The sequence below is a fragment of the Schistocerca serialis genome, chromosome 9, assembly GCF_023864345.2.
Source record: "Schistocerca serialis cubense isolate TAMUIC-IGC-003099 chromosome 9, iqSchSeri2.2, whole genome shotgun sequence".
NCBI lineage: Eukaryota > Metazoa > Arthropoda > Insecta > Orthoptera > Acrididae > Schistocerca > Schistocerca serialis.
Genome location: NC_064646.1, coordinates 300437951 through 300461531, shown reverse-complemented (window position 1 = coordinate 300461531; position 23581 = coordinate 300437951). Strand labels below are relative to the sequence as shown.

Genomic DNA, 23581 nt, shown 5'->3' with positions numbered 1-23581 from the left:
CGGCTCGTTAAACACCGCCGCACAAAGCCGTTTGCTAAGAGAGAGAGAAAGGTAGAGAGACGGACGGACCGGTTAACTGAAACGAGTGACATAAATATCGCTATGTTTGCTTTTTTGCTTACTCCCTCGGCATCTTGTCGGCTCTCTTAATTTGTTATTCAAATCCGTCCGGCCAGACGTCGCGGCTGGCGCATGTGTGCCGCTATGAGCTATTGGCCATGCGCACACGCTTCCAGAGAAGGTCGCCGCCGCAGTGACTGTCCCAACGTACGCGGCGGCGCCGTTAATAATGAAATACTCTCCCGTGCTGACCAGCAGTTAGTAACTGGCGTCATTATTTCCATATCGGTGGGCCGAGCAAATACTCGGCCACAAACAGTTAGGCGGCCCTTCTCGTATTACTCACCGCACGAAGGGTGCGCTGCTTACGCTCGTCGGACAGACACCGGCTCTCATTTCGTGTACAAAAAAAAATGTGTTCCATATTCTATTCACTCAATCACCTTCTCCACGAGAACTGGAACGTACAAATTATTCACCTTCACACACCTACCGAACAATAGTTTACTGTTTCAACGAGGAAAAATCTGCAGGTGGTTATGGCCGAAACATCTGGTTTTTGAAATAACCGATTTTCGGTTCTTTTATTCCTATTATTTCCTGCAATAAACGTAGAAATCGAACAAAGACTGAAAAATTTTAACTCTCTCAATTTCAAGAGACGTAGAATCAAAATATTAAATCATGTAGCCCAATAAAAGAAAACTTATTCCGTAAAGCATTCACTGCTTTTCTCGAAAAATGATAAGTGGTTGACTTTTACAAAATATCACGAGTGTTCTCCTACTGATTCTCACATTTTGAAACTGTTCTCAAAAATCTTGTTGTCATCGAGGATCATACCACTGTTTGGCATTATGACTAGTCAGCGCTATAGGGTCTACATCCACATCTACATTTATACTCCGCAAGCCACCCAACGGTGTGTGGCGGAGGGCACTTTACACGCCACTGTCATTACCTCCCTTTCCAGTTCCAGTCGCGTATGGTTCGCGGGAAGAACGACTGCCGGAAAGCCTCCGTGCGCGCTCGAATCTCTCTAATTTTACATTCGTGATCTCTTCGGGAGGTATAAGTAGGGAGAAGCAATATATTCGATACTTCCCCCAGAAACGCACTCTCTCGAAACCTGGACAACAAGCTACACCACGATGCAGAGCGCCTCTCTTGCAGAGTCTGCCACTTGAGTTTGCTAAACATCTCCTTAACGCTATCACGCTTACCAAATAACCCTGTGACGAAACGCGCCGCTCTTCCTTGGATCTTCTCCATCTCCTCCGTCAACCCGACCTGGTACGGATTCCACACTGATGAGCAATACTCAAGTATAGGTCGAATGAGTGTTTTGTAAGCCACCTCCCTTGTTGATGGACTACATTTTCTAAGGATTCTCCCAATGAATCTCCACCTGGCACCCGCCTTACCAACGATTAATTTTATATGATGGCTCTGAGCACTATGCGATTTAACTTCTGAGGTCATCAGTCGCCTAGAACTTAGAACTAATTAAACCTAACTAACCTAAGGTCATCACACACATCCATGCCCGAGACAGGATTCGAACCTGCAGCCGTACCGGTCGCTCGGCTCCAGACTTTAGCGCCTAGAACCGCACAGGCTCTCCGGCCGGCAATTTTATATGATCATTCCATTTCAAATCGTCAAAACTATCAATCAAATCGTGAAAACTAAGGCTGAAGAACTCCGTTTTTCGTAATCATTTGTTCGTTTTCAAGGGCTAAAAGCAGATAAAGGCTTGTATAAAGCTACACTGTATTGCCGTGTGTAAACTACGAATGAACTTCTTGAGGGTATTTTTGTTCTGCCGATGCAGCTACAAAATACGTTATTTTTTTCACCAGACACGTTACGCTTTACGGAGGTAAATCATCATCAGTGATCTGTAATTAAGTTATTTACATTTTGATTTGCTTTTAGATCGAAAAACAGTTCGATAAGAATAAGTTGATTTGCACTTACGGTAATTTTCGGTTGATTTTTCGCTTACATCGGGAAATGCCGTCTGCTAGCACATCGTTGTGTCTATGCGTTTGAGACTGATAATTTTGGTCTAATTTTTAGTGACGAATGAACTGTTCAGTTTTAAGTTTTCTACTTACATTACATCGAAAATTTGTTGTATCTCCTCTCCTTTTTAAACTTTTAAAGGAAATGAAGCACTGTACTTCTCTGATAGCGCACTTTGTACAATACATTCAGAAGAGCAATGGTGCCATTCTGCAATACAACTCATGTCCGACGACGACAATGAGAAACTACCATGTAGATCAGAGTGGACAAGTCCTGCACAACGCATGTACCCGCGTACCATCTGATAGGCCACACCACATTGTAACAGGTTCATTATCGACTCAGCAATGAATTATCAATTCTTATGCTATGTATTTGTTGCTCGTTTCTATCGGCATTCTCATTAAAATAGCACTGGTCGCTTTTCCCCATTTTCTATAATAACACAAAATTCAAAGTAGTGAAAACTTTGCGAATAAAATTACTCGATCTTTAAAAAAGTTTATTTGAAAACAAATATTTTAGCACTGCTGCTATTTTTTTTGGCCGGTTATTAGTAAAAAACAAAAAGACCTGTTATAACCAAGAAAAAACAAACACCGAAAACTATCGGTTATTCAGAATTAAAATACTGATATCGATTTTAACCGGTAGTTTCTTGCCGTCCCTAATGCTGGCACCATTGTGTACCTCAAAATTAAATGAGTATCAGTCCAATTTCCACAATTTCGACCTGAGAAGTTTTTGTAATATCCACACACTGCCCCGTTTCTGAAGTGTAGTCACAGCTTATCACTTGCAGGCATTTTTAACTGTCACTATTAGATAATGTCTGCAGCTCGTTGTTTCGTGGCTAGCGTTGCTGCCTCTGGATCACAGGGTCCAGGGTTTGATTTCCAGCCGGTTTGGGGATTTTCTGTGCACGGGGACTCGACCGATCAAGGTGGAGCAGAGGCGAACACCCTGGATTGGCATTCGAGAGGACAAAGGTTCACATCACAGACCGGCCATCAGGACTTAGATTGTCTGCAGTTTTCTTAAATTGCTGACAGCAAATACTAGTATGGCTCCTTCAGAAGGACGAGGCTGATACCTTTCGCTATCCTTCCCCAATTCCGAACTTGTACTGCTCCTCTAAAGATCTTGTCGTCCACGGGACTTTAAAACCTAATCATCAACTTATTCTATTCGCTGACAACCGACGGGAAGAACTAGGTCCCTATAACCATATGTATACGCCTAACTTCCTCTAGTTCTACCGAAATTGTCATAAGGCAAATTTCATGATGAGGCACGAAACATAAAAATTTATAAACAGTACAAAATTTTGTAACAATAGTTTGCAGAAGAAAGGCAGTTTCACTGTATTTTAAATCGTACGATATATTTTTAAGTACTCGTAATTCTTTTGTTACTCATTTTTAACATCAGTATTTGAGCACTGACGGTGTGGCGTGGCGATTAAGATTAATCGAAGGGTGCATGGTTCAAATCCGTCCCTGGTCGTCCTGATTTACGTTTTCTGTACTTTGTGTTAAACGCCTAACGCAAAAGACTCAATTGTTCGTTTTGGAAAGAGGTGGCGTATTTCCTTTCCTGTCCTAGTCATACTATCCATTGCGCTCCATCTCTAATTATCTTCTCAACGAAGGGTTATTAAATTCTAATTTTACTTTTCGGTCGCTGGTAGCTCAGTCTTCGGCCTTTAAACATAAATCCATGAGGTACGAAGGAACTGTCGGACTGCAGCAAAGATTCCTGGCATTTGGTTAACAATTTTCAAAAGCAGCTGAAATGTCGGCCACGAGATCTTTCACTGTCTCTACAGCAAATTACTCACATAGCTAATTGGTAAGTCGTCTACGGATGTCTCAAAATCTTGATAGGTAGTCAACCACTCTTCTTCTTCTGACCCACCTTTGACCACAAACTGCTCACAGGTCGAATCGAACGATATTATTTCAATAGCCTGAAGAACACTCGTGCGGAACCAACAAGTCTGCACAGATGTGAAGAGGGACAACTATCAACTGTGAAAGTGCAGCATAACCGAACTATATTTGATATTTTGGCATGTGTGAGATTATATAAGATTCCGTGTAGAAATGCGTATTTGTGAAGAAAGTACATGTTCAACAATATCGTTACATCAGTTAATATCAAACACAGCAGCTATTTGGTTAACAGCGTAGAAATATTTTCATTTACTGATTCTTTACTCGTAAATTAATATAATTTATTCCTATTCGTATATTCACCGAACATGTATCTCTTCACACTAACGTTAGGGGAAGAAACTTGTGACATTCAGTGGCTCGGAATGATATACTGAAACAAACTGCTAAGCAATGTATTACTCACTTTTTTCATTCTGTTTACAGGAATCAGAATCAGAAGAACTTACGCAACAGTAGTAGATTCTTAATCATATCCTTCGCGTTGCTTGTAATAGCCTCCGCAAACTAATTAGAGATACAAATAGCAATCAATAATAATGTGTGTCACGGCTCAATAATGTTAAGTATCACATGTCACGGAAAAAAATTACTTATTTGCCTTCATTCAGCTTGTGAAGCAGCACAAAATGATTAATCAAACAACTGTAGTCAAGCGATATCCTGTGGAACGATTTATGAGCCACCGACGTGTAAATATGCCTATACGTACTAACTTCCACGAACTACGACGCCAGGAAAAAAACTAAGTGTCTCCGTCTCACATTTTCTTATCTAGAGAAGTTTGTGATACTGTACTCTATATGTCGCAGTTTGTAAAAGTAGTATCCTTCGAGGCAACAGGTAAAGTTTTATTCAAAGGGCAGCGCTTTAAAGAGTCCGACGCATTTACTCCCACATGGGTGGGGCGAATATGACTCAGTAAAGCTACAGGTGGCTACGTATAAGCTGGCAGTGGAGTGAGGAGGCTACTGGGACGCTAGAGAGAACCTGAGACCAGACTGCTGGGGAGAGGATAACGACGTCAGTACCAAGTCGCCAATGCTCACTGATAATTACTAAGCTAAAGCCAATAACTGTAAAACACACAGGTACCAGGGAAACTGTTCATTAACAGTGCTAAAGTCACACCGGTATGCAAATGTTACGATTCGAGTATTAAGAAGTCGGCGCTTGTTATCAGAAACGATCATTTCCGAATGAGCACGAAGATGAGCGAATTGTCATTCAAAGTTTGTAGCAACACGGTGCTAGGACACGGTAAGACAGTCATTACCCTGGGATGATCTTGTCAGCACGGTCGAGTAGGGACAAACTTTGTACGACAGCAATGTGTAAGACCATTAGCAACGCTAATTGCGTAGACTTGTATTGAGTTGTACGTCAAAGTTGGGTCTCGTAGTATGCTTTTACTGCCATTAGCATTGCTTTGATTTTGTGTGTCTAATGCTGCCATTAGTGTTTGATGCACGCATAGCATACAGTATTGAGTGAACGCAACGTTCTAAAACCACTCCACGTTATTTGGACTTCAGTTTACCAGCGTGCTTAGTAAAAGACTTTTTGTTTGCTTTTATGAGTGGGCACGCTGCCAAAAGCAGCTCAGCGGAAGCCAACCGGTAAGACAAGCACAAAAACGCAGAACCAAACCATATAAACTGAACGAAAAGACGGACGGCGAACACTCGAGTTCTAAATACTTTCAAGAAACTTTGGCATCCCGCTCATTGTATCTCTTGTTTCATGTTATCTTTTCCTGTACATTCAAACAAAAACTTGATAGAATTGTGGAACTATTTTCATTTTAATTTACATAATTTCTCGTAATAATAAGAAAATTATGTTGACGGCTGTTCTGTTTTTCCAGTGTCTCATATCTATTAAAATAGGACTGTAAATGATGTCTTTTGTCGCGCAGAGGGCTATTTTTGATATGTCCTTCTTACGCTTGTGACGATATGTGTAAAACAAAAGCACGCATTCTCGAGGACTTTCGCCAGGGCACACCAGTGAAAATGTTTCTTACAACAGGCAAATATTGCAAAACTCTCAAGTTGTCTTTCATTAACGCCCTCTTTTTCTTTTCTTTTTTTTTAACATTTGTATCACTACATAACATCTCCCAGGTGCAAATGCTCCACCAGCTCCAGACGGCAAGCCTCATTTGAATGTTTAAAATCCTGACAAAGAAGCTTCTGTTCCTCGGTACGCATTGCAAATAAAAATCTGAAATACAGTTGACGGGCGTTTGTTCATAAATTATTGCGAATGATTAGGATTCTCTCTGTGCTAATGGCACACCCGACCTACGTAGTAAAGTTTACTGAATGCAGAAAAGTTGCTGTCCTGGTAGGAGGAATTTATTCAGGAGAGCGGTTGCATCCAGAGAAATTAGGTCTGTGTACTGCTGTGGACATTACCCAGTGACCAAATTGTCGTTGAGACTCACTTTTATTGACTGGCCAACGGTTGGAACACCCAAGCAAACAAGTCAAGACATAAGAACCATGCGTCCTAACATATGATCACCCAAAACTAAAGACGCTTATCTTCAAAATCAATCAAACGAAATCATTCTCACAAACATTAAGTGGTAGCGGTTTGGTTGCGGTAGAATTCAAAACCCAACTACACTCACAGGCTGTCAGTAACCTGATCCAAAAAGGGTTAGCGATGTAAAACCAGCCCCTCCGCTCGTGTGGTCGTGGCTCACTCCTACAAGCGTTCGAGTAGTTCGCCATCTGACTGCTAGAGGGCAGCAATTTCCAGGAGTGTGTCTTGGGAGCGGTGGAGGGGGGATACTGGCTACCTGCTGGTTGCCCGGACTCGGCAGCTGGCGGGGGAGCACGCAACCGACAGCATCAGGTATAGTCAGTCGTCTCGTGGCCGAGTGCGCGAACGGACGTTCAGATCCGCCGCCGGGAGGTGCGCCGGTGAAGTTGCTGGACCACTCGCGTGAACTGTGCAAGTGTGAACTAACAGGAGTGAGTGAGTGCTTCGGAGTACAGCAGCTTCCTGTTACAATGACCGTCTCCATGCAGAGAAACGTATGTGAATAGTTTTCTGTAGAATAATATTTCCTTCCGCGCCGACACTGTCAATCAACAAATTATACCGAGTATGTTATGTGACGCAGGGTTCTTTTTAATGTATCATTGACCAAAGTTTCTTCCAGTCGCATTCCCTTAAGAAGCGGAAAGAATGATGATTTTTGTTTGTCTCTGTACAAGTTATCAGTACTGTATCTTTCCGGGCACCAATAGATGGAAGAAATTTGTAGCTTTAGTGCTGAAAGCCGATCCTTCACAGTTTCAACAAAGACATTCTTGAGACAGGCAGCGTCGTTCTTAGGTGTTGGCCAGTTATCATCTACGAGCGTTTCTGTTACAATCCCTGTCAATCGAACAAGCGCCGCTCTTCTTTTGCATACTTTCGGTTTTCTCTTATTACTATTCTGTAAACGATCTCTTTTAGCAGGTAAATTTCATTTTTCCCGAGCGGTTCTAGGCGCTTCACTCCGGAACCGTGCGACTGCTACGGTCACAGATTCGAATCCTGCCTCGGGTATGGATGTGTGTGATGCCCTTAGGTTAGTTAGGTTTAAGTAGTTCTAAGATGTAGAGGGACTGATGACCTCAGATGTTAAGTCCCATAGTGCTCAGAGCCATTTTTTTTTTTTTCATTTTTCCCACAACCAAACCTTAGATATAGCTTTCCAGCTGCTTTACCTACAACTGGAATTATGTGCGCATTCCACTTCGTACTTCTGCACATTGTCACGAAGTAATGTGGGGTATCGATAGGAAATCTGAAGTTGGTTACTCATTTCTCGATAACCAGAACACTTTTGGCACCGTTCCTCACAAGCGGTTTCTAATCGAACAGCGTGCCTATGGGAAAACTGTCTCAGCTATGTGATTTCCTGTCAGAAAGGTCACAGTCCGTATAACTGGGGGAAGTCATCGAGTGAAACCGCAATGATATCTAGGGCTCCTAAGGACGTATTGTAGGCTCTTTGTTACTCTTAATCTATATAAACGATTTAAGAGACAATTTAAATAGTTCTCAGATCGTTTGCAGATGATGATGCTGTCGTTTGCCGTCTTGTAAGGCCATCATAAGATAAACTCGAATTGCATGGTGCGAGATGAGGCGGTGAACACCACACAATAAAACGTGTACTGTCCTTTAAAAAAAATTTTAAAAAAATAATCGGTTACACGGACAGTTGTAATAGTTGTCGATTCAACTAAATACCTAGGGACTGCAATTACTAACAACTTAAATTGGAACCATCACGTAGAAAATGTGGGGAAGGCGAAACAGAGGCTGCGTCTTATTCGTACAACAGCTAGACGATTTACCAATTCTAGTATAGAGACTCCCTCGACTACTCTTGTCCGTCCTCTACTGGAGTACTGCTGCGCGATGTTGGATTCTACCTGATGGGATTGACGGAGAACATCGAAAAATTTCAAAGAAGAGCAGCGCGTTCTGCATTGTCGCGAAATAGGGGAGCGAGTAAGATAAGCGAACTGCGGTGGCAAATATCAAAGCAAAGACATTTTTCGTTGCAGCTAGATCGTTTCACGAAATTTCAATAACCATCTTTATCTTCTGAATATCAAAATATTTGTTTGGCTCTCACCTATATGTGGAGAAATGGCCATTGTAATAAAATAAGATAAATTAATGCTACAGTTGTAAGCATGGCTGTTTCTCAGCGACCGTATACAATTTTGAAACATAGGAATTATACAGCCAAGTGATTGCAAATAGCTGTTTGGTACTTTCGACACGTACTAAGGGTGTCTTCATCAGAATGAAATTTTGAGAAACCGTAAAATTACATTGCGAGAAAGTAATGGTCAGATTTCACAGCAGCTATGCTCAAGCCATTTTGATGATGGCACCCTTGGTAGGTGTCGAAACCTAGGTCAATTGTACCAAACAGGTATTTACAACCAGTTGGCTGTATAATTCCTATGTTTGAGAAATTAAGGTCACACGAAGAAATTTAGGTTTTATGTTTTCCCTCTCACTACTCCAGAGTGTAACAGTTGAGAAAGAGTCTGAAAATGCTTCTATGAAAATTTCGCCACACTTAACTGTGAACTACAGAGTAATCATGTAGTGTAGATCTTTACGTCAAGCTATGTGCGTGAGACGACGGACTCCGGATCGAGTGTAGCACGCAGGCTGATCTGTAGCGTAGTCTGAGGTCTAGGCCACAGTAGAAGGTGACAGTTCGGTCATTCGACGCGTGTGGCAGCCGGAGATCTACCGCATATTTAACACACTTTTCATTATAAATAACTGACACTACAAACAAAAAGTTCGGATAAGCTGCATTGCATGTGACGGAAGAATTTTCGGGGAGCATTCTTGCGCATATTATGTAGTACGTATATCGTACACCAACCATGAGAAATACAAAGGAGGATCACTAAATAACTGTTTCCCTGATAAAGTTATAGTTCTGATTTCTTAATAATTTGGCCGAAGACTACTACTTTTTTCCATTTCTTCTACATTAATAGGTAGTTACCAGTCTTTGCATACGTATGCTGCTTTGAAAGCATCTAACTGAATGTCACTACAATCTTTCTTGAGTAAAACTTTCCCGTAGATAGCCATACCATCATCTAAAAGTCTGATATTGCAACCAATACGGTCGATTAACTCATCATTGTATAGTATCAATAATAATTCATTAGTCGTCTGCAACGTACATTACATCCAGGATAATTTACTGCATTTTGTATGTCAATATATTTTCAATATAATCGCAAACTTGGTTCTCTAGGCCGACGAACGAATTTTATTCAATAGACGTAGCTGTGAGTACGAATAAAAACCTTTTTGTATCCATCTGGTTAGCTGTTTTCAGGGCAGATTCAATACCGTTTAAAGAGCGCGAGTTGCGACTTAACGATCACTGTTTTCAGGAGTCCATGCATGTTTCTATAGGGCAAGTAGTTTCGATACGAACAGATCACAATTCTTCCGGATCATAATGCCTTACTCGTCTTCGCAATTGCCTTTTTTTATTTAGAGTATTTTTGTTGTAATTTAAAAGTTTAAAATACGCCCTTTCTGCCGTGCCAGGCACATTAGTACAGATTATTTTGTACTCAAGGCACCAGCAGCTTAGATTACACATTGCTACGGTAAAGAATTTTCTAAAAATTCTCCAAAATCTAAAAAAATCTTTTAAATTTTTTTGAACACGAATAGAAAATTGTTCAAGGTCTCATTAGCTGTAGACATGTTCTTTTATTAGGCAACGCAGTCAACTTCACAACGTTACAGGCGCATCTTCAGCTGGTACTCTATAGTGAATACAAAAAGTGTTTTTTATACAATACTCAGGCCGCATTCAATTCCTAGTAGTACCTCTCGACCTCCTCTACTGTGCGACTGTCACAACAGCCCACGATAATGGATACAGTACAAGAGGGACTCTCAATAGCCTAGTGCAAGATGACCACTTTTAAACTCTCATACTTCCCTCACCACTGTCTTAGCACTTTTATTGGAAAATTTCCAAAAAGATTTTTCTTCTCAATTCTTCCTGGTTTATAAGTTGCTCGCTGGCTGACCCTTTTTTTCCTATTTATGCTCAGCTACTGTCGGATAAAAGAATTCTGCCGGTTCATGTTCGTCTGTAGGTGATCGACATGAACTTTGTTTTATCCACCCGACAGAGATCTTGTATGTACTAACTGCACTCCTTTTTTTGTGTGGGCTGCTTTAATGAGGCAAACTTTTAGATCTTGCACCTGTTATAACACAACTTCGGTGAGTGATATCTTCCACTACGCGGTGCTCATTTTCAGTGTTATTGCTCGATATATATTAATTAACAGTGATTTGTTGTCGTTCCCTAGGTACTTTATTGGAGGGTTTCGACCCTTTCGACGTCCACAATACGGTGTATAAATTTCAGGTTTAGCGATTCGATGAGGAATACCACCTTTGGAATTTTGATTTACCCTGCAATGTTTCAGCACTTTTTGTGCTATCTTCAGTGGGTTACTTTATTTCCTTTCTTTCATGAAGCCGTTGAATTTTTATGTTGGTAGCTGAGGATTTGCTACACAATGTACAGCTTTCCATAGCTTTGATGTTGTGGTGTTTGTCTCCTTTGTTTGTGCTGTGGTAACACGCTGATTTCTACCACTTTTGTCTGATTCCTCATCCAGTTTTCTTTGCAGGCACGGAAATAAGAAGAACTGCAACACCACAAGCTGTTTTTATTGGCCTTTTAAGAGTTTATGCAATTAATTGGTTTTCAATAGTTACACTGGGATACTGTACATTCTCTCTAGGCTTATGAAGTGAAAACTTGTACGTAAAAACTTATTTCTTCTTCTCGCTGTTGTACGCTATGTATTAACAGCATTTTATAAAAACATATTTTGTGTACGATACAGATTATTATCTGAAGATGCAACTACAGCTAATGCGGCCCTGAAGAATTTTCATTAATTTTCAAAAATATTTTAGGGGATTTTTAAGATTATTACGGAGTCTTATGGAAAAGTTCATTACAGTAACAATTTTGTTTATTTGCTAAACGTGTGTCGCCTGATAATTGTTTTAGGCACGGTAGCGTAACTAAGATAGAAATTGTTATATTTTTACCAGTATTACCTTAAATAGAGGTGTGTGGTGTGTGTGTGTGTGTGTGTGTGTGTTCGCAAGGTCATGTGGGCACAGCTAAGTCATTTTGAAAAATCGACGATTAGCGAATATTTGCTTAATGCTAAGTACATTACCGACTACATGAAATGAAACTAACAGTACTCTCTACTTATCACGGTGGACACAACTCAGATATACTGAAGCACATACAGGTAGATCTTCAGAAAATCCGTATTTATGGCTAAAAGAAAATGAATATTTTGGTAGTCACAGATAATTTAACAATAATGGAGACTTTCGGAAACTGGCTTAAATTTGAATGGTCTTCTGTTTTATAAAATAACATTTGTTACTGCCAGCCATGTTTTTCCTCTATTTATTTTCTGCACAACGCGTTTCGGGAAGTAATTCCCATTATTATGGGCGTTTTTCAAGTGTTAAACATTTTAGAAGTAATGTTTGCGATCTGTGGATTGCTGCATTGTTCTGGTGCCTTTGGCGTAATATAGAGTCGTGCAAAATACAGTAAAGGTCTCAGATTAATGTAGCTGCACACACACTGCAAACTTCTCGCCTAAAAATGTAACACACGAAAAACCCAGTTGGTAGTGTGTATTAGGTCTACTTTCCGAAACGCGTCGTGCCAAAAATAAATATGGGCAAATCGTGAGAGTCAGCAGAAAATGTTATTTTGTAACAAACAAAACCGTTGTTTTTACAGTCGTATGCATTCACCAGCCACTTCTAAGGGATGCAGTAAACAATAATATAAGTTCAAAAATGGTTCAAATGGCTCTGAGCACTATGGGACTTAACATCTGAGGTCATCAGTCACCTAGAACTTAGAACTACTTAAACCTAATCAACCTAAGGACATCACACACATCCATGCCCGAGGCAGGATTCGAACCTGCGATCGTAGCAGTCGAGCGGTTCCGGACTGCAGCACCTAGAACCGCTCGGCCACAATGGCCGGCAATATAAGTTTAATACTGAAATGCAATACGACTGCAAAGCAATAGTTTTGTAACGTATCGGTATTCAAAGTCTTAATATGTTTAAGCTAGATGCTGTCATTCTCAGATATACCCTGAATATAGTCTGGGTAATTTGCGCGCCATTAATTACGATACATGCACATGATTTTCAACGTTAACAGTTGTCTGTTAAACGTTTTAGATTATACACGAGATCTGTTCAAAAAATTGCAGAACTTTGTCCACAAAATTTTTCTACGCTTACCTTTTACTTATTGTGCTTGGTCTCCTTCAAAATACTCTCCTCCACGATTGATACACCACTCCCAACTCCGTTTTCACTTCCGGAAGTAGTCCTGCGACGCCTCTTGCTAGGTCTCGAGGAGTACCGTCTGCGAATTTTCTTTCACTTCGCCTGTCGTTGTAAATCTTGGGCCTTTCAACGGGGCTTTCAACTTCGAAAATAATAAAAAAATTTAAAAAAATAAGGCCACAGTGGTCATGTCTGGGGAGTTTGAAGGACGAGGCAGCACAGTTATTTCGTTTTTTGTGCAGTAGTCACGCACCAAAAAGGATGAATATGCAGGTGAGTTATCATGATGCAACCGCCATGAATTCTCTTGCCACATTTCTCACATTTGCCTGCAGGCGGCGCAACACGTCCTGATAGCACCATCGATTAACAGGTTGCTCTTGCGGCATGAATTCAGGATAAACTACTATCAGCATGGCTTTGATATTTGAACTGACCTAACAAGCCATATTTTTTGTCTTGTAGAACCTTTCACGATCCAGTGTGAAGACTGAACCTTGGTCTCAACATTATAACCGTGGCCCATGTTTCATCACCAGTTATGATTCGCTTAAGGAACATCTCTTTCTCATTTGCGCCATCCAAAAACTCCTCACATATTGAAAGGAAAATGTCTTTATGGTGTTGACGCATCAGCCGTGGGACGAACTTGGCGGCAATACGATGCATTCCTGGATGCTGTCTCAGGATTTCATGACATGATCTAACTGAAATTTCATATTATTCTGCAATCTTTCGGACAGTCAGTCTTCGATTGGCACGCACAGTTTCGTTGCCGTTCCTGACACGAGCGTCGTCGGATGACGTCGAAGGGCGTCCTGAACGAGGGTCATCTTTAAGTTCCGTCCAGCCATTTTTAAACTGTGTGAACCATTCGTAATACCGAGTAGGGCTTAAGCACTCACCACTGAAGGCTCCCTGCATCATTTGGTATATCTGTGTAAAGGTTTTGTAGAGTTTCATGCAAAATTTAATACAGACGCGTTGCTCCTCTAACTCTGGCATCGCAGACTGTGCGGCGCAGCGTTCTACTCAATACAGCAGTGAACAATAACTAACAGACATACAACAATGAAACTTGCGGCAGTTGCACATTAAATACAGGCGTGTGCAGGGATGCACACTGCGTTTCACTTCAACACACCATTGGCGCGAAATTATGAACGTTCTGAAATTTTTTGAGCAGACCCCGCATCTCAATGCGAGAGATTGGGTTACTCTGACGCGAGCGTCTCAGTGCGGTGTGACGGTCACGGCAAAAGCATTAAACGAGCGCTTCTCACGAAGCGGCTGTGGTCTGCATCCGATAGCAGTACGTGAGATAAATGAGTTTCTTATTCCCTTCCTGTAAAAATTACTGTGTGTAAATCAACCAAAGCTACATCAACTCCTGAGGTTACTTTTTCGGTAGAAGTTCTCCTTTACTTTTTCTTTTTTTTTTTTAAAAAAAACGCTTCTTTCAGATTTGCGCATTGTCTTTGCTGTATTATTATACTTCCCATTCGATTTCAAGCAATACAAATTCAATTCATTCTTGTCTTACGGTTTCACACTGCCCTTTGATGATGAAGTGGCTAGTTTCTCGGCATTGGTCGCAGTTATTGCCATACTCGTTAGTTTAACGAGACATCGTGTAAAATTTGAAGAACATGCAGTGAAACAGGTGGTCGCTGGCTACTTTACGTTTCGTTCACCTTAGGTGATATGTTGTCGCATGCAAAGTGTTGTTAACATATCGACGTTGTTTTTGACGCTGAATCGAAAGCCATATGTTACTGCAGTATGAGGAAAAGAGAAGTTGAACCGATTGCGTGCAAGTATCCTGCAGCCCAGTGTCGTTCTTACAAGGGAACCTCCCCATCGCACCCCCCTCAGATTTAGTTATAAGTTGGCACAGTGAATAGGCCTTGAAAAACTGAACACAGATCAATCGAGAAAACAGGAAGAAGTTATGTGGAACCGTGAAAAAAATTAGTAAAATATACAAACCGAGTAGTCCATATGCAAGATAGGCAACATCAAGGAGCATGCGAGCTCAGCATCGCCGTGGTCCCGTGGTTAGAGTGAGTAACTGCAGAACGTGAGGTCCTTGGTTCAAGTCTTCCCTTGACTGAAAATTTTACTTGCTTTATTTTCGCAAAGTTATGATCTGTCCGTTCGTTCATTGACGTTTCTGTTCACTGCAATAAGTTTTGTGTCTGTGTTTTGCGACCGCACCGCAAAACCGTGCGATTAGTAGACGAAAGGACGTGCCTCTCCAATGGGAACCGAAAACATTTGATCGCAAGGTCATAGGTCAACCGATTCCTCCACGGGAAAACACGTCTGATACATGCTACACGACACTGGTGACGACATGTGCGTCACATGACAGGAATATGTTGTCGACTCACCTAACTTATACACTTAGCGAATGAGTAAAAAGATTCTTCTACCTTGCCCGATTTAGGTTTTCTTGTAGATGTGATAATCACTCCCAAAATAGTGATGAAAACGTAAGAGTTTGTCACATAAACTGAAAATAAAAAATTAAAATTTCCACTCTAAGGTAGACTTGAACCTAGGTCCTCTCGTTCCGTAGCTGCTCTCGCTAACCACGGGTCCACGGAGCAACTTGCTTCTTAGTTCCCCTGATGTTACCCATCTTGGCATGGACTACTCAGTTTGTATATTTTAATAATTTTTTTCAAAGTTACACACAACTTCTTCCTGTTTTCTCGATTGATCTGTGTTCAGTTCTTCAAGGTCTATCCATTGTGCCAACTTATAACTAAATCTGAGGGGGGTGCGATGGGGAGGTTCCCTTGTTAGGTTCAATCGTGAATAGTTCGTGGGAGTAGACGCATGTTTCGCAAAATGAATGATTACGATTTATTATTGTAGTTAGTGTTGTAAGCAAATTAGAAAGAACATACTCTGCCCAAACAGTTGCACGATGAGAAAGCTGAAGCATCCCTTCTGTAGGAAAAGACGGAGATTTCTTTCAGATACGTACCAATAGTCTGTAGAACGACGACCAAACGTTCCTTGAGTTCTTCAGGGTAAATATTGCCCAGTTTAACTATATCCTAGATCTGGCTAAAGAAGATCTCAGGGAGGGTTCGTCGAATAGATATTTGTATATTTCCTGACGAAAAATTAACCACAACACTAAGGTAAGGTAAGTCAAAATGCTCTGTGCAGTACAGTGGTGTATCAACGCTTTTTTGTTGCGGAACTATGAAAACCATTTATAACGAACTGAAGTTTGTTAGCCCATCAGGTTGTGCATAAGCACTTATCTTCAGTTGTATGATTTTTAGCAAATTTCACATATGGTAGTGTTAATAGCTGAAGATGCTAAACATGCTGATTTTGCTTCGCCCATTCTTCATGATTTTTGCTTGTGTTTTGCAAGGCAAGCTACTCAGTCCTTAATATATGCGAGTTGGACATCGTTTAGCGCCGACATGTTTGCTATGAAGGCTGAGCTCTAACTGACGCTCTCGGATGTAGATATTGCGCAATATTATTGTGTTACCCTCGCACTTCCGCGCCCTGCACAAGGCATTTATACATTAGTTATACAAAAGTAACCTTTAATTGTGAAAAAGGTAAATAATTTACGGAAATGTTTGATACAGCACTCGCGGCAGTGTATCGTAAGGTTTTATGAAGTAATGTTCAATGTGGCTACCTTTCGTAAATACGAAAAATGTCACGTATCTAATCAATTTCCAGCCAAAATCCTAAGAAGCAAATCTTGATGTATGGTGGCAGCTACTTGTGTTATCCGTTGTCGCAGCTCGTCGATGCTTCCTGGAAGTGGAGGAACAACACTGTGTCTTTAATGTGACCCCATATACAGAGGTCCATTGGGTTTAAATCAGGCGATCATTGTGTCCGGGATATTGTCCCGTCACACCCAGTCCATGTCGCCACATTCCTACGGAGATACGCGACAACATCAAGATGATAAAGTGGTGGAGCGCCATTTGGCTAGAAAATAAATACTGTACCCTTATCCTGTTGTGACTGAAGCATCAGATGAAGTTCAAGCTCGTCCAGCTACGATATGCCTGTCACAGTTGACTCGGAAAAAAAGAAAGGACCATAAATCTTGTTACAGCTTACAGTTCAAAAAACATTTACCTTAGGCGAGTCCCGTATATGTTAGATTACGCGACGTGGTTCCTGCTCACCCCCTAACATCACGTCCATTTACTTTACCGCAGGTGGATTCGTCAGGGAACATAATTTCATATAGAAAATCATATTTAGTCTGCATTTTGTTAAACATTTCTACACTAAACTCAATTCGTTTTCCCTTGTCACTTTCTCTTAAAGCTTGCGGCAGTTCCAGTTTGTAGGCTCTGAATAACAAGCGTTTCCGTCATACCTTCCCACACCGTAACACTAGACATATTCAATTCTTAGCTGGCACGTTTCGTTGATTTACCGGGACTACGTATGTAAGGCTGCCAAACTTGTTCAGTTTCTGCGTCAGAGACTGCTAGCCGACCCGGCGTCCTATGTGGTACACAGTCAGTTTCGATGCAACAACAGTACGAATTAATAACAGTTTATATTTGAGGTCATGGCTTGCGATATTTATTCCTGAATCGTTTCTGAACTTTACTAGCGCATTTGCATGAAAGCATAAACAACACTCCACATGCACTGCACCATTATGCGATCCCATGATAACTGTTGAAATACTCATTCGCGCATGCCATCTAGCGGGAACGTCGGGAACTAACGGTATTAGGCGGGAATAGAATCATTTCTGTATCCTTCTCAAATTAAAAGCTACTTTTGTATATTGTTTTGTATCTTAACCGGGGACCTAGAAACGACGGAGAGGCTCCGTCCCCGCCGCAGCCGCAGTGGTCCACAACCCCACGACGACTACAGCAGCCCCACTTCACCCCTCCACCGCCCCACACCGAACCCAGAGTTATTGTGCGGTTCGGCCCCCGGTGGACCTCTCCCCCCCCCCCCCCCCCCGCCCCATAAAACGTCTCACACCACAAGAGTGTAACCCCTGTGTTTGCGTGGTAGAGTAATGGTGGTGTACGCGTACGTGATCTTGTTTCCGCAGCAATCACCGACATAGTGTAACTGAGGCGGAATAAGGGGAACCAGCCCGCATTCACCGAGGCAGATGGAAAACCGCCTAAAAACCATCCACAGACTGGCCAGTTCACCGGACCTCGACACAAATCCGCCGGGCGGATTCGTGCCGGGGACAAGGCGCTCCTTCCCGCCCGGAAAGCCGTGCGTTGGACTGCACGGCCACTCAGGCGGGCTACTTTTGTATAAGTAATTTATTCCGAGAAAAGGGATGCTAAGTGAACTTCCCTTGCCGGCCGGGGTGGCCGAGAGGTTCTAGGCGCTACAGTCTGGAACCGCGCGGCCGCTACGGTCGCAGGTTCGGATCCTGCCTCGGGCATGGATGTACGTGATGTCATTAGGTTTAAGTAGTTCTAAGTTCTAGGGGACTGATGACCTCAGGAGTTAAGTCCCATAGTGCTCAGACCCATTTGAACCATTTTTGAACTTTCGTTATATCAGAAATGTCTTTTTCCCTTGAACACTGTATCGCACAAAATTTCGTAATATTTACCACACTAATCGTCAAAACAGCGTATGTCTGTTACTATAGACATACAGACACTGTATAAACAGTGACATCGTAATAATCAATTATATTAATAATTACATATGAAAGTTTCACGACTCAGAATTTATCGTTCATCGTGATTGATCCTACGAACACCTGCCAGTAGTAAAGTTGAAGTGACACTCTTCTTGCCGTAGTGCATCATTAAGTGGCCTACAACAAAGCTGACATCTTCCCTGCGGTGGACAAACTGCGAGTTAGAGACGTGACGTTTTTTTTTGCACGTTGAGCACTTCACGTTTATTTATCGGTGACGAAACTAAAAGTTGCCGTCTTTTGACTTGACACGCGGGGGTGCGATGTCCCAATGGTAGTGAAGGAGTTAATCCACGGTTCTCAAAACGTCTCGTAAGAAAAGCGTAAATCGACAGGTCGTCCAAAGCCTCGTTACTCTGGCGGAAGGGTAATGCGTGCAGAAACGGTCCTGCCTAACTTTACCTGGCGCTGTTCGTAACTGGCGCCTGTCATCTCCACAACACTACATTTTACCTCGCCGACAGCGAGGACGGGATGCGAGAATAACAAGTAATTTTCGAACGGTTAGGCAATTTTCGCGGCGGCGGACAAGTTTGCAGCACGTAATTACTTTACACGTCCCGGAGTCGCACGGCTCGCAAAGACACGCCGCCGCGCGCGCGGACGACCGCTTTCAGGAGGAAACCTAATTAGGTCTTTCATAACACTGCCGATCGATGCTCTTTGGCGTCTCGTTAATGCACTTAGCGGGAACCGGACGGACGTCCGAGGAGGGCCTCCTCTGGAGATGAATATCCAGCCGCAGAGCAAAGGCGGTCGGCCGGCCTAGACAGAAGACACGCGCGCGACCCGGCTGCCGATGCAGGCGACGCGCAGGAAGTTTATCGGGCTGTCATTCATATCTCCATGCCAGCCGGCGCTCGCCTGGGCCTCCTGTTATTCCAAGGCGGCACATCAGCAAAGTTTATCCAGCTTATTCTCGGCTTGGAGAACACAATGCGGAGCGTTTATGTGGTCTTGCCCAACTTCTGAATACACACACGACCGTAGTTCGTGTTTGACATCATCCACTGGCAATCACTTTGCATCAGATAGGCTTCCGTGTCGTCCCTATTCGTCCCATCAACAAAAAACCTAAGATAATTTTAGGTGTTTACTCAGTTCTTCCAACTACATGCTTGATGTATAGAGACGAGGCAGACGTTCGATCAAATACGGAGACTAAATGAGCCCCCTCCCTTCCCACACCCTCCCACCCTGAACCACGTGCCTTGCGTGGCGTGGCGTAGTTTGCGCGCCTCAGTGAGGCAGATAGCTGTACTGTACGAGCTACCACAACAAAGGGGTATTTGTAGTGAAGCCAGACTAACCCATAGTTTCTGAAGAAGGGCAGCATCATTTTCAGTAGATGCAAGAGCAGTAGTGTGGATAATTGAACGATCTGGCCTTAAAACAATAAGCCAACATGGTATTGCTATGCTGGCACTGAAAGCAGGGCGAAACTAAAGCCGTTATTTTTCGCGAGGGCGTACGGGCTCTAGTCCGTGTTTTAGTTGATGATGGAATCCTCTTGTGTAAAATTTTCTGGAGCCAAGATTGTCCCTCTCCCTCCCCCCACCCCCCACCCCCTCGCCCCCCCACACACACACACAATTTTAGATCACTGGGTGGGTACAAAACAGAATGATGTTTTATTAGGAAGAACAAAACTGACGTTCTCCCAGTCGGAATGTTAGCTCCACTAATTAGGTTGGTAGTCCAGGGAATTTAAAAAAGGAAACAGATTGAAATTAGACGTAGTCGGAATTAGACTTTTTCCTGCAGCTTTGCCTGCGTATGCATTTGACAAATGTGACACACATATATATTGAACACATGTCCTTCTCTCCCTCTTGTGTCCATTTCTTCCTCCCTTCGTCTGACTGCCTCTATGTCTCTGTCTCTTCATCTCCTCCTTCCCTGTCTTTGTCTATTCCCTCCACTCCCCCTCTCTGATCTATCTGCCTCCCTTTCCCCTGTGTCCATATACTCCTCCCCCTATCTATTTCCATCTCTGTCTGTCCTTCTTACTTTTCCACCCACCCACCACTCCTCCATATCTTCCACCTGCCTCCAAAAGCACTCTCCTCCCTCCTCTCTCTTCACTTCCTCCTCCCCTTGTACATCTCTCCTCTATCTATCTCATCCACTCCCTAGTCATGTTCGCCAGTACTTCTAGCCCCTGAATACAATTCAATAAATCAAGCTAACACTGCACCCACAACATACCTGTCATGCAGGGCTGTCTACACATCACAGTGCAGTCATGGACTGTGCGGCTGATCCCGGCGGAGGTTCGAGTCCTCCCTGGGGCATAGGTGTGTGTGTTTGTCCTTAGGATAATTTAGATTAAGTAGTGTATAAGCTTAGGGACTGATGACCATATCAGTTAAGTCACGTAAGATTTCACACACATTTGAACATTTTTTTGAACACCTAAGAGGCTTGAAAATCATTTATATGATCCTGATGTACAGGGCACCATGAAAAGCAGGACTCCAACACAACATGCCTGTCATGCAGTGCAGCTTGTATGTTGAGGCCCAGAAAACGTTTCATGCCCTTGACATGTAATGTAGGCTGCCCTGCAAAGGAAGTTGATTTGGCAGCCTGATGATATAGTTCCCACACAACATGTTTGTTGTACAGGGCAACCTAAACGCCAGGGGCTGCTCCTACTGATGATGATACTCTTGAGGCCCAGTGTTCCTGTTGGTTGAAATCGGTCCAAAAGTTTGGCGGTAATCCCATACATACACATGTACACTCTGCAATATATAACAGAGGACAGATTAGTAACAGTATCAGGGAGAACAGAACTTTTTGGTCAAGTGAGTATGGATTTATAAATACAAGATCGATTCAGAGTAATGCAGAGGTAGCTCAAATAATAAGGAAATAAAAATGTCAGTGGAGAGCTTCAGACTGAAGACCAGAACAATGAGGGAGTTTTAGAGAGGTTAAATTGTATAGTCTCGTATAGTTTATTGGTGACTGAAGGCTACCCCAGCTGGACAGGATTAAGGATGGCAATTTGGTTTTTTCTGTCTGAAGCAACTATCCAAACATTCTCTCGGGTGATTCACTGCAATTGCGATTGACACCTAAATATGGACTTGTGAACGGAAACAGCATAGCGTTAAACATTCGTGTCTCTCGGAGCCTCAAAAGCGGAGGGGGGGGGGGGGGGGGGTTATGGGCGCTCAACATCGAGGTCATCAGCGCTCAAAAGCGAAATGACCGTTCTTTCACATACGGAGGGATGTTCTCCTTAAGTAGACCTCGTTGCATGCCTTTTCCTTGTACCTCAAAACTTACGCTTCTGCGTCTATGAAGTTCACTAGACGTTAAATCAGGGCTTTATAAAGTTGACGTAAAAGTGGGACGTGTGACTTCCAAATTTTCTTCCAATTGTCGTGATGTATGTTTTCGGAAATTCCCTTCATTACCATTAGGTAAATTTCGGGATACTACCTACATCAATACTATATCCGGACGTCTACCCGTATTTCTCAAATGGAGCTACTAAAAGGAAATTCGTACATTATTGTTGGTTGGAAGATCCTGGCCGGCCGGTGTGGCCGTGCGGTTCTACGCGCTTCAGTCTGGAACCTCGTGACCGCTACGGTCGCAGGTTCGAATCCTGCCTCGGGCATTGATGTGTGTGATGTCCTTCGCTTAGTTAGGTTTAAGTAGTTCTAAATTCTAGGGGACTGATGACCACAGATGTTAAGTCCCACAGTGCTCAGGGCCATTTGAACCATTTGAACCATTGAAGATCCCGAGAGGCAGGATTTGTCGCTTAATTGGAAAGGTTTTATTTCCTCGCGAACTATTGTACCTTTCCTTCGCAAAATGTGAGAGATACTTGTTGTAAAGATCCTTTGTTTGTGAAATAAGACATAATCGTCGTTTTAGAGGATTCCGTGATTGATACAATAATTTTGTTTTCTCGGATTATTTAACTGGGCGATAATACATATGTCACACTCTTAAGAGGTTTACTCGGCTACAGTACTGGATCTGAAGGTAATTGTAAATTAAAGTTATACAAGTGAGTGTACGAGTGAAACCTGTGATTGTCATATGGTTTAATGGAAGAAGTAAGTGTACAGACTGAGTTAGGTGACAGCGGTGATCGTGAGTGGAGGTTTAATGTCTCATTTATGTTGTTGATAACGTGAGCGTTGTCCGCATCTGTCGAACGGATCATCATGAACCCCGTCACATGCTTTCACACCGAGAGATACTGTGGAGAAGTTTAGTATATCACTCTAGACAGCGGCTCAAAGTCTGGGGATCAGAACAAACCACAGATTCCTCTCCTCTTGGTAGTCAAATGCTGGCGATAAAATTTGTTCCACTCCAGGGTTCGAACCAGTGGTCTAATATAGCTACTGGAAAAGGTACTGCACTATTACTTAGTTTGCAATGAACTCTGTATCGACGAGACTTTAGTGGCAGGTAGAGAATGAAAATTACAGGGTATAAAAGTCAAGCAAGGAAATACATTTGCGTGATTTCGTGCAACTATTTCTAGAACTATTGGTCTGATTTACTGTTCTCGTGCTACAACTAATGTCCTAAAAGTAGAGTTAAACAAAAAAATCCTCGTCATGTGTATGACTGACTAGAAACAGGTACGTCATCGCAATGTGTTCTGTGCATGTTTTCAAACTACCCATAAAGAGAAAAGCTGTCTTAACGATTCCGATAATAGACTTTGTAACTGAGTTACTTATATCTTTCGTAACGGTTTCGCAGTAACAGATTTTTGCGATTCACAGAGAAAAGCAAGATTTGTCAGGTCTAGTTAATGCTTTCAAGTTAATGCCTTCTTCTGTTATGTGAAAAATATCGCATAACTTCCGTTTAAATTGTACGCCATCTCATCTCTAATTTCTCGCATTTTCCCCATTCA

At 42.4% G+C, this 23581-nt stretch overlaps 1 protein-coding gene across 1 annotated transcript in view; it reads left to right on the top strand.

Annotated features, from left to right (window-relative positions):
• Window positions 1-6914: 6914 nt before the first annotated feature.
• The window catches only part of LOC126418624 (netrin receptor UNC5C), a 346615-nt gene continuing 329948 nt past the window's right edge, over window positions 6915-23581 (top strand). Inside the window, exon 1 of the mRNA XM_050085470.1 lies at window positions 6915-7093. The gene's annotated coding sequence lies outside the window, so the exon portion shown is untranslated. The remainder of the gene's footprint in view (window positions 7094-23581) is intronic.